The sequence below is a fragment of the Lactuca saligna genome, chromosome 7 (genome assembly GCF_052625555.1).
Source record: "Lactuca saligna cultivar CGN05327 chromosome 7, ASM5262555v1, whole genome shotgun sequence".
NCBI lineage: Eukaryota > Viridiplantae > Streptophyta > Magnoliopsida > Asterales > Asteraceae > Lactuca > Lactuca saligna.
Window position 1 is genome coordinate 6,608,915 of NC_136423.1, and position 11,327 is coordinate 6,620,241.

The 11,327-nt window shown below is 40.7% G+C and overlaps 1 pseudogene; it reads left to right on the forward strand.

The window, feature by feature from the left end:
* Window positions 1–4,054: 4,054 nt before the first annotated feature.
* On the forward strand, window positions 4,055–4,738 carry LOC145006627 (secreted RxLR effector protein 161 pseudogene; annotated as a pseudogene).
* Window positions 4,739–11,327: the final 6,589 nt, after the last annotated feature.

Here is an 11,327-nt window from a genome sequence, read left to right on the forward strand (position 1 = left end):
AAATATATCATAAAACAAAATAAAACATGACTTGAAGATTAAAACTATAAATAAAGAAAAAAACAAAATATTCAATCTTAAACTAATATAAAATATTAAAATATCTTCACGAAGCATGTGACGAAGGAACGGATCTTCTAAGAAAGGAATGGATTATCAGACAAAGGAATTGATCAAGTGCCAAAGCAATGGATCGTGTATAAGGGGGTTTGGAGCACCTGGAAGGAGTTTGGAGCACTTGGAAGAGGTTCCGAGCACTTAGAAGGGATATGGAGCAACAATGGGTCCTTGTTGCGCCATGTGATGAAGAGATGGGTCAAGATGGATGTTCTTACACATCTTATTCTCCTCTTGTGCCATCCTATTCTACTCTTGCGCCATCTTGTTTTCTTGTTGAGCTATGCATGGCCTTGTTGAGCCATGCATGTGCTTGTTACTCATGGTGATGTTGTTGCTCCAAGATTGATGTTGTGTGCCATACTTGATGCTCTTACGCCATTAAATCCCTGTTACGCCAACTAGGATTGTTGTTGTGCCATGAAGAAGCTATTGTGCCATCATGGACCATCTTGGTACATGATGTGCCATATTGATTCATTTGTTGTGCCATGTTGATCCAAGTATGCCTAGAAGGTGATAATGCTCAAGAATGTTTCGGAAGATGTTGCATGGCAGATTGTGATTAGTTGACACCCTTTATCGACCTATGGGCCACTGGGCTTGGCCCATTAGGGTTTTAGGTTTGATCCCTCAAGTATAAATAAGGATGCATGCTATGTCATTTTGTATCTTGAATTCTAGAGTAATTTGTGAATCTCTGTGTAATTGTACTTGTAACCTTTGTGTTGAGAGCTCTGAAATAAAGAATACTCCCTTCCTGCCCGTGGACGTTGGTCAACTTGACCGAACCACGTAAATATTGTGTCTTGTGTGCTTTTGGTTTTGCTAGTTATCCACTTTACTTCCTAACAAGTGATACCAGAGTTGCAGTTTGTATTCCTGTGATTGAAGACGTCTACCCATAAGTTTGATTTGGAGAAGTTTAATGGCTCAAATGACTTCACTTTGTGGAAGATGAATATGAGGGCTCTTCTAGTTCAACAAGGATGTGCGGCGGCACTAGAAGGAGAGGCAAAACTACCAAAGGACATGGTGACTTATAAGAAGGTGGATATTCTAACGGAGGTACATAGTGTCATTCTATTGAGCTTGACAGATGAAGTACTAAGGGAGGTTATGGATTAAACAACTGCTTTTGGGCTCTGGGATAAACTTTGTGACAAGTACAAGAACAACTCACTAACGAATAGGTTGTATCAGAAGCAAAGGTTGTACACTCTCAGAATGTCTGAAAGTACCCAATTAAAAGTTCATATGGATAACTTCAATCGTATTATCTTAGATCTATAAGGTGTTGATGTGAAGATTGAAGATGAAGATCAAGCGCTCATTCTCTTGTGTTCTCTTCCTAACTCATATGAGAATTTCATTGATACCATGATTTATGGTAGGACATTGATCACTATGAATGATGCGAATAACTCTATGATGTCCAAGGAACTAAAAACAAAAAGTTTCAGGAAGAGAGGAGGTGTCCAGTTCTAGTTTGTTTGTATGGAGAGTGAGGACAGAAGAAAGGAAAGGGGGGAAATAGAAGGAGATCACGTTCAAAATCGAAGTCTAAAGGTTCATCAAACATGAAATGTTATAACTATAAGGAGAAGGGGCACTTCAAGCAAAATTGTCCACAACTGAGGAATGGAAAATCCAAGAGTGAATCAAGCAGCAATAACACTGCTACTGTGGTCCAGGAAAGTTCTGATGAAGGGGACAATGGTGATGTACTGACTGTGTGTGCATCACGTTTTGTTGATGCTTGGGTCTTGGATTCTGGAGCATCCTATCACATGATGTACAAGCGTGACTAGTTCGACTACTTCAAAGAGTGGGATGGAACAGTCAAGATGGATGATGATTGGGTGAGCAGTATCAAAGGTAATGGCATGGTGCAGATCAAGATGCATGATGGCATGGTCATGAAGTTAGATTGTTGGTATATTTCAGAACTTTGGAAGAATCTAATTTCTCTTGGCACATTGGCTAAGAATGGGATGAGGTACGCTAGTGATGGAAACCAGGTCAAAGTGACCAAAGGCTCTTTGGTTATAATGAAAGGGAAAATGGATCGTGGAAGGATCTATATCCTAGAAGGCAGTACGATTATAGGAACGGTGGCTATCTCCTAATCCTTGAATGAAGGTGATGACAAGACAGAGTTGTGGCATCGTAGGTTGGGGGACATGAGTGAGAAGGGCATGTTAGTTCTAAGTAAACAATGACTTCTTGGTGGAGAGGCTACTAGAAAGATAAAGTTTTGTGAAGCTTGTGTCAAGGGAAACGCAAAGTAAAGTTCGGTACTGGTCAACACACAAGCAAGGAAATTCTGGAGTATGTCCACTCAAATATATGGGGTCCTGCAACAGTAGAGTCTCAAGGAGGATGCTCATACTTCATAACGTTCATTGTTGACTATTCAATGAAGGTTTGGTTGTACTTTCTGAAGATGAAGGATGAGGTGTTTTGAAAGTTCAAGGAGTGGAATACCATGGTTGAGAAAAGGAATGGAAAACAATTCAAGATTTTGAGGACTAACAATGGGTTGGAGTTCTACAATGCTCCATTTGATAATTTCTGCAAGGCAGAAGGTATAGTGAGGCATCGTACTATATGGAACACACCACAGTAAAATGGAGTGGCAGGATGTATGAACCAAACACTCGTGCAGCGTGCAAGGTACATGTGGATATTTGCTAACTTATCCAAGCAATTCTGGGAGGAAGCAGTTAACACTACATGTTATCCGGAGAACATATTACCATCAATTGCAATAGACTTGAAGAATCCTCAAGAGGTATGGTCCGGAAAACCAGCTGACTAATATATTTTACGTATATTTGGATGCCCTACATATGCTCATATGAATGATGGTAAACTTGAGTCAAGGGAAATGAAGTGCATATTTCTATGATATATGACAAGAGTAAAAGGTTATTGACTGTGGTGTACAGAAGAAGGAAGAACTCCTAAATTTATCATGAGCAGAGATGTGACCTTTGATGAATCTGCCATAGGTTACCATGGAGGAGGTGAAACAAGTCAAGCAGGGAACAAAGATCAGGGTGCTAGCCAGAAGGTGGAGTTTGCATCTCAAACTCCATACAGGGTTGTGATAAGTGACAAAGAGCAAGGCGGCAGTGAACATCCTGGAGAAAATGAAATCCAAGAGCAACACATGGGATCTTCGTCTAGAGGTGATGATGTCGGGAAAAATGATGGGTCTGAATCTATAGAAAAAAGAAGATCGAAGAGGGTTATTCGACAACCTGACAGATATGTGGGATGTGTGAATTCAGGTGAACTCGACTCCATTGCTTTTACCTTAGCAACTGGAGAAGACATTGACACTGGTGAGCCTCAATCATATAAAGAGGCTGTAGCGAGTAAAAAAGCAAATGGCTGGTTGATTGCCATGAATGAAGAAATGCAATCGTTAGATAAGATTGAAGCATGGGATCTTGTTCCATTACTAAAGGTAGCAAAGCCAATGGGATGCAAGTGGATCTTTAAGAATAAGGAAGGGATACAAGGAGTTGAACCTGCTAGGTTCAAGGAAAGTTTGGTGGCAAAAGGGTTCTCTCAAAAAGAAGGAAGTGATTATCACAAAGTGTTCTCACCGGTCTTGAAGCACAAGACAATTTGGGTTCTTTTGGCCATGGTGAGTGCATTTGACCTGGATATTGAACAGCTTGATGTGAAAACTGCATTTCTTCATGGAAATTTAGAAGATAAGATTTATATGTCCCAATAAAAAGGGTTCCTTGATGCTAAGAAGGACCATGTATGTTTGCTGAAGAAATCCATGTATGGTTTGAAGCAGTCTCCATGACAATGGTATAAGAGATTTGATTCATTCTTGATCTTGAATGGCTACACTCGGAACCAGTTTGATAATTGTACTTACTCAAAGGAATTGTCACCAGATTCCTACATATATATGTTGTTGTATGTTGATGATATGCTCATCGCAGCCAAAGACATGGTTGGAATAAATGACTTGAAGGAAACCCTAAAGAATGAGTTTAAGATGAAGGATTTGGGAGTAGCAAAGAATATACTGGTGATGGAGATACAAAGGGATGGAAAATAAGGGAGGTTGTGTATTTCTCAATAGAAGTACATTGAGAAATTTTTATAATCCTTCAATTGTGGTCAGTCCAAGCCAGTTGGAATTCCTTTGGCGGCTCACTTTAAACTTGGTCCAAGAACTATACCCACTACTAATGAAGAAAGGAAGTACATGAGCAGGGTTCCATACTCTAGTGTTATTGGAAGTATCATGTATGTTATGGTCTATACCATACCTGATTTGGCTCATGTAGTTAGTCTAGTTAGCAGGTTTACGAGTAATCCATGGAAGACTCATTGGGAAGCTGTAAAGTGGATCTTGCGATACTTGAAGGGTTATGGAGCAAATACGAAGAATGACTTGGTGGGATATGCTGACTCTGATTATGGTGGCGACTTGTTGAAGCGTAGGTCGCAGACGTGCTACATATTCACTTTATTCGGAGGTGCCATCAGTTGGAAGTCAACGTTACAAGATACCGTTGCTTTGTCTACAACTGAATCCGAGTACATATCCGTGACAGAAGGAATAAAGGAGGAGATATGGTTGTAAGGGCTTATTCAGAGTCTTGGTTTGAAGGTGGAGAAACTTGTCTTGTATTGTGACAGTCAAAGTGCTTTGAGTCTTGCAAAGAATCATGTATATCATCAGAAGACAAAACACATTGATGTGACAAAGGAGCACTTGAGTTTCATGGAGCATGTGACAAAGTAACAGATCTTCTAAGAGAGGAATGGATCATCAGACAAAGGAACTGATCATGTGCCAAAGGAACGGATCATGTACAGGGGGGTTTGGAGCACCTGGAAGGAATTTGGAGCACTTGGAAGAGGTTTGGAGCCCTTGGAAGCGATATGGAGAAACAAGGGTTCCTTGTTGTGCCACATGATGAAGAGATGGGCCAAAAGGGATGCTCTTGCGCCATCTTGTTTTCTTGTTGAGCCATCCATGGCCTTGTTGATCCATACATGTACCTGTTGCTCACGGTGATGTTGTTTCTCCAAGATTGATGTTGTGTGCCATACTTGATGCTCTTGCGCCATTTAGATTTATGTTACGCCAACTAGAGTTGTTGTTGCTCCATGAAGAAACTATTTCACCATTGTGGATCATCTCGGTACATGATGCGCCATATTGATTCCTTTGATGTGCCATGTTGATCCAAGTATGCCTAGAAGATGATAATGCTCAAGAATGTTCTAGAAGATGTTGCATGGCGGATTGTGATTGGTTGAAATCCTTCATGGGCCTATAGGTGAATGGTTTGGTGGTGTTTTTAGTGATGTAGTGGAAGAAGAAGAACACTTGGATGTTGCTTGGGAGTAGCTTGAGCTTGTAGATCTAGAGTCATCTACATCTTAGCAAGTTATTTGAGGTAAAAAGCTCCCATATTTATGATTCTATGCGCTAGATCTAACTTAGGGTGTTATTTATGCATTTTTCGGTCATTCAAGCTAAAAATGAGTTTATGGTCTACTCTAGAAGTATAGCACTCAGTTCCCGGTACGTATTTAAAATCATGAAATGTTCCAATTTACTCTGAAACTCGGCGAGTTGGAGGCCCAACTCGTCGAGTAGACTCGACTTTGATAGAGGGTTTAAGTGACCTACTCGACGAGTCGAGAGACCGACTCGACGAGTAGGAGGTGTCTGGATAAAACCCTAATATTTAGGGTTTGCACCCTATTTAAACAACTTAACTCGTCCCAAACCAGCCTCGATCACTCTCCCAACTCAAAGAAGCCCTAGATTGAAACCCTAAACCCTTGTTGTGTATTCTTAAGCATTTGGTGACCTTTTGTGTGTATTTGAAGTGGAAGAAGAAGAAGAAGGAAGCTTAGGGATTCTAGGGGAAATCAGTAGATCTAGGAAGTGAGGTGCATTTCCAGTTTGTTTGAGGTAAACATCTCCTACCTTGACTTCTTGCTTGTTAGATCTATTTTAGGGCTTGAATCTTGCCATTTTTGGGGAATTTCCAAGTTACCTTCGGTTTTCGGTCATTATGTAGAGAAATAACTTCGGATATGGAACCTCGGAGGGTTCTCATGGCATAAAGGTACCAACTTTACTGCAATGAGAGCCCCATGCACCTTAGTAGGTTAGATCTATGTTGTGAATGCGTTAAGACCCCTTATGATCGACTGTATAGCTTTGGACATAGAGGGACTCGACAAGTCGTTCTTGGGACTCGGCGAGTCGAGGTGCATTTTCCACCAAATCCTTCTGTTTTTGGACCAGTTGTTAAGATCGAAGGTTTCCCCAGTTGTTTAGGTTCACTAGGAACCTGGAAATCATAGGACTCAGTGAGTGGATGAACAGAATCGACTAGTTCAAGGCGATGTCCTAGCCACATGAAGACGGACTCGACGAATTCAAAAGGAACTCGGCGAGTCATAGACTGAACATCTTCTTATGGATGAAGATGAACTCGGCGAGTCGGTTGAAGATTTTCCGATGTGTCTAGACTCGACGAGTAAGGACGGGATTATGGCATTTTGTGGATATGGGGACTCGACAAGTTGACGGGTTCACTCGGCGAGTCGATTCAACTAGATATTGACTTTGACCAAGGACTTGACTTTGAATTTGACTTGGACTGGGTGACTCTTATAAGGGTTACGAGTATGAGTTGATAACTTAGAAGAGTTGTCGTGTAGGAATTAAGGAGGCGGGGAGAGTCGATTTCCTCACCGAGAACAGTGCAAATACTACACGACTTCGAGGTGAGTTTCCTCCTATTAGGGGTAGATCTACGGCCACAATGTCGGCTGTGACATCCCCAAAATCATGGCTAGAAAAGACCGATTTCATTTATGCTTTTTAAAATAATTTCAGAGTAAATCCTTTTGATTTAAAAGTGTTGCGAAATTTGTTCCCAAAACAAAACATGATAAAATAATATTTATCAAAGCATTTCATCAAGAGATGCATTTTCATTATATAATCAAAACTCGGGGTGTCATGTTCCGATACATACCATAAAGTATAAACGATAACATTACAAGTCATTCAACAAATATATACATATACAGACTTGTAAACAAAACAACTCGATGATTCATCCATCTTACGCCCTTGCGCCACTTCCTGTAATACAAATAAAACCGAGTGGGTCAGGCTTGGGAGCCTGGTGAGCATATAGGGTTTTCAACCCACAATAAAGAAATCATATTTAATTTCACCAACCAACAATAACCCGATTACCCATTCCCGTTATCGTCACTTTACGTCCCTAAAACAACATCTATCTCAAGGGACCTAATCTAGGATTTTCATCGGGATGGACATTACTGCTAAGGGGTTTCCTCAACAATAGATATCCTAAAGGCAACCATGAGGGGGATAGAGTACACCGGTGAACACATCGTTCACAACACCTACAGGTTATGAACCTGCTAGCGTTCCACAAGACTGTCTAGAAGGAGTCTGTGGTCGTTATCCATACTCCACTGAATAACTAGGTCAACAACAACAACATCGAGGCCTCTCATCTGTTTACTACACACCAATTATCTACCCATGTTCTACCCAACATATTAGTAGATAAAAATATACATTTTTATACATAATTTAAAACCTGTATAACATTTTCATTCAATATATATTCCACATAACAGATGAGGCACACCCACATAACACGTATTTCATAGAAAATAAATCAGATCTATGAGATAGAAGCTAAATGAATATACATTCACACATATAACAACAAAATTATACACATAACACGTATTTCGTATAAAATACTTCATAATTATGCGTTAGAAGAAAGTAACTACACACTCACTTGATCAGAAGATGATCGGACAACACTATGGCTTGTAGAAGTAGTAATCCTCAGCAGATCTGGAAGATCTCTAAAAAAATTGAACTTCTCGCGGGCAGAGCTTCGGGTCGGGAATCGCACTTATCGGGATCTCCGGGGCTTCGAAACTTTCTTCGGGGCTCGGGAATATTACCGGGGCTTCGGGGTACTTCTGGTACGCAAATCGAGGTAAAACGGGAGAGAGAAGAAAGAAAAAGAGCAAATGAGTCGGCTGCCCTCGCATCCTATTTATAGGAGGCTGGAGCCTCGCCGTACGCTGGGCGTACGCGTCCGAAGTCATCATGGCGTTCGTCATCCGAAGAACTCGAGTGTGAGGGACGTCACGCTTTGCTGTACGCTGGGCGTACCTCGGATAAGCTCGGTGACTCATCTTCGGATAACACCGGATTTTATAATTAAATTTTAATATTAATTATTTAATAAATTTTGAAAATTCACATCTTCTTCATACGAACTCCGTTTTCGACGTTCTTTATATCCACGCGTAAGTGAGACTACTCTCTACAACTTTCGTTTAGACTCCGTCGGCTAATTTTGACTTTATTTATATTAATTATTTTTAATAGGCCGGGACAGAAAATTTTTGTTATAAATTCATAACTTCTTCATCCGACGTCCGTTCTCGCCTAACTTTTCATCGCTTTGCTACCAACAACGAGATCTTCGATTATCGTTTAGATTGTTTCGGCTAAAAACCGCTCGATCTCAAATCGAGTATTTCGGGTTGCATACTGCTAAGTCGAAACTTCAATAAATCATAACTTCCTCATACGAAGTCAGATTTGGGCGTTCTATATATATTCGGAAACCTCGTTTCAACTACTACAACACTATCCAAAGATATCACGTTTATTTTACACTTAAATTTTAACGCTTCTTTTTATTCTTAATTAATCAAACCACATAATTAAGCAATTAAGCACAAAACATATAATACTCAAACAATACACTTCTATTATTTCAAAACGGGTTACAAAGGTTAACCTAGACTATTATATCAACATTAATGACAGGCCCAGAAACACAGATGTTACATCGGCCCACAAGTGAGAGTGTTGGATAGATGATTGTCTTTGTGATAATTATTTAGGTTGATATGTTATATGCTTACTGTGTTTGATAGGATTAACGTGCTTGATATGATTACTGTGCTTAATGTGTGTTAGCAGTAGTAGGGGTGAAATAGTCCCCGATTATTGGTTGAAAGGTATCGAAGGGGAGGTTAGCTCCCAGCTACCGGTTGAAAGGTACCGAAAGGGAGGTTAGTTCCCAGTTACCGGTTGAAAGATACCAAGGGGGAGTCAAGCTCCCGGCTATGCCTGACGGTTACCGGTTGAAAGATACCGAGGATTATGCATTATTTGGTATGGGTATGATGGGGGAACTCACTAAGCTTCGTGTTTACAATTTTATATTTGGTTTCAGGTACCTCTTCATCTAAGGTGAAGGAGTCGGCGGTGTAGCAGCGCATCACACACATGGTTTCCGCATTGAGTTTCTGGGATTGTACTCTGATTTTCATTACTTCTTATGACATGGTTTTGAGACACGACATTATGTTTTTATAAGTTGATGTAATATTGACAATGTTTTGGTGAATTGTTTTACGAATTACTTAATTAAAAATGAAAAAATTTGGCCTCGAAATTTGGGATGTTACAAGTTGGTATCATAGCCTTGGTTTGAGGGATTCGGACACACCCTCGGGGGTGCCTGGACTCAAACCGAGGGATTAAAAGATTTTTCACAAAGAAAACAGTTTTCTAAAATTTAAGTTAAAGAATTTTGAGAAAGGACAAGGTGTGTGATGCGTGCGACCGATCGAGCTCAAGTAAGTTTTCCCCAAGGTACATATACTTGTTATGTTATGTTATATGATGTATGATTCTGAGAACTGCATGTTAGATTAGGGCTAAGGATATAGGAGGATGCCTTGTATGCCTGATTCTGATAACTATTGCTAGAATAGGGCTAAGGATCTAGGAAGGATGCCTTGAATGCATATTGTATGAGCTTTATGCTATGACTGTTTAGTCAGCGGTAGGATATCCTGATTAGGTTATGCTTGATGTGGTTACTCGATGTACAAATGTTGCTTGCTTTATGCTATAGGGGTCCTGGCTAACTTTAAATAACTACTGAGCGGATATGTAACAGTATTCGCAAGCTAGTTAGGGGAAGGTGGTAGGGACTCATAGTGTAGCTGATGGCGGAGAGTACGTCGGAGGGTGCCCTAGGAAAGCCTAGGATGAGATTAGTGGAAGGGTGTAACGACCCAAAATTCAAGACTAGAAATTTCTTTTAATAAAACATTACTTAAAGCAAAATCATCAATCCAAAACATAAACAGAGTATTAATTTCCAAAACACATGTTCGTTATCAGAGTAAAACATTCCCAGACTGTCAAATCTATGGTGTGTGCCATGCAATCATCCCGAGCTCTTCCCTCCGCTACTGGAAGTACCTGAAACCAAAACTGAAAACCGTAAGCACGAAGCTTAGTTATTTCTTTTGTCAAGGGGTAGATACCGGAGCTGGTTGAATATGTCAAGGCCATTATGATGGAGTATTTTGATGACCGATATGCTACACTTTTTGAGGTTGCTATTGTTGCAGCCACCGCACCTGTTGCTGCCATTAGGGCTTGAAGAGAGAGAGAGAGAGAGAGATTTACAGTATCGGGACTTCGATCGTACGAATCCCCCAACGTTTGATGGGGTCTCGGACCTGATTGTGGCGATGAAATGGCTGTCTGACGTGGAGGGTTGTTTCTTCACGTGTTCTTGTCCAGAAGGCCAAGTGCGCCCTGAACATTCTCAGTTGGGGGCAAGGGATTGGTGGGAAACTAGTGACTAGTTCTTATACTCCTGAGCAGAGGGCCACGGTGACTTGGGAACAGTTCTCGGAGATGTTCCGTGCAAGGTATGTTCCCCTGGTAGAGAGGGAGAGCCTGGCCCAGGAGTACCTGGATCTGAGACAGACGACCCTCATACCTTGATCGTCACCTTAATCGTATTTCTTTCCACCAGAATCACACAACCTGAAACATGTTATGTAAGGTCTTATTCAATGTAGAGACACCGAAGCGGGTGGAGCGGAGCAAGGAGACGATAAAAGACGAGAGAGTCCATTGTTGTATGTTTGAGAGAGGAGAAATAACGATGGGAGGTACTCGAATGATAAAAGGATCAATCAAGACTATGTCCCTGATGGACTAACTAACCCATGAACAATACTAGGTTAGATATTCTTCATAGGGACTTCTTTATATGTATATATTAATAAAAAATGACCCAAATAAACACCCAAGCATA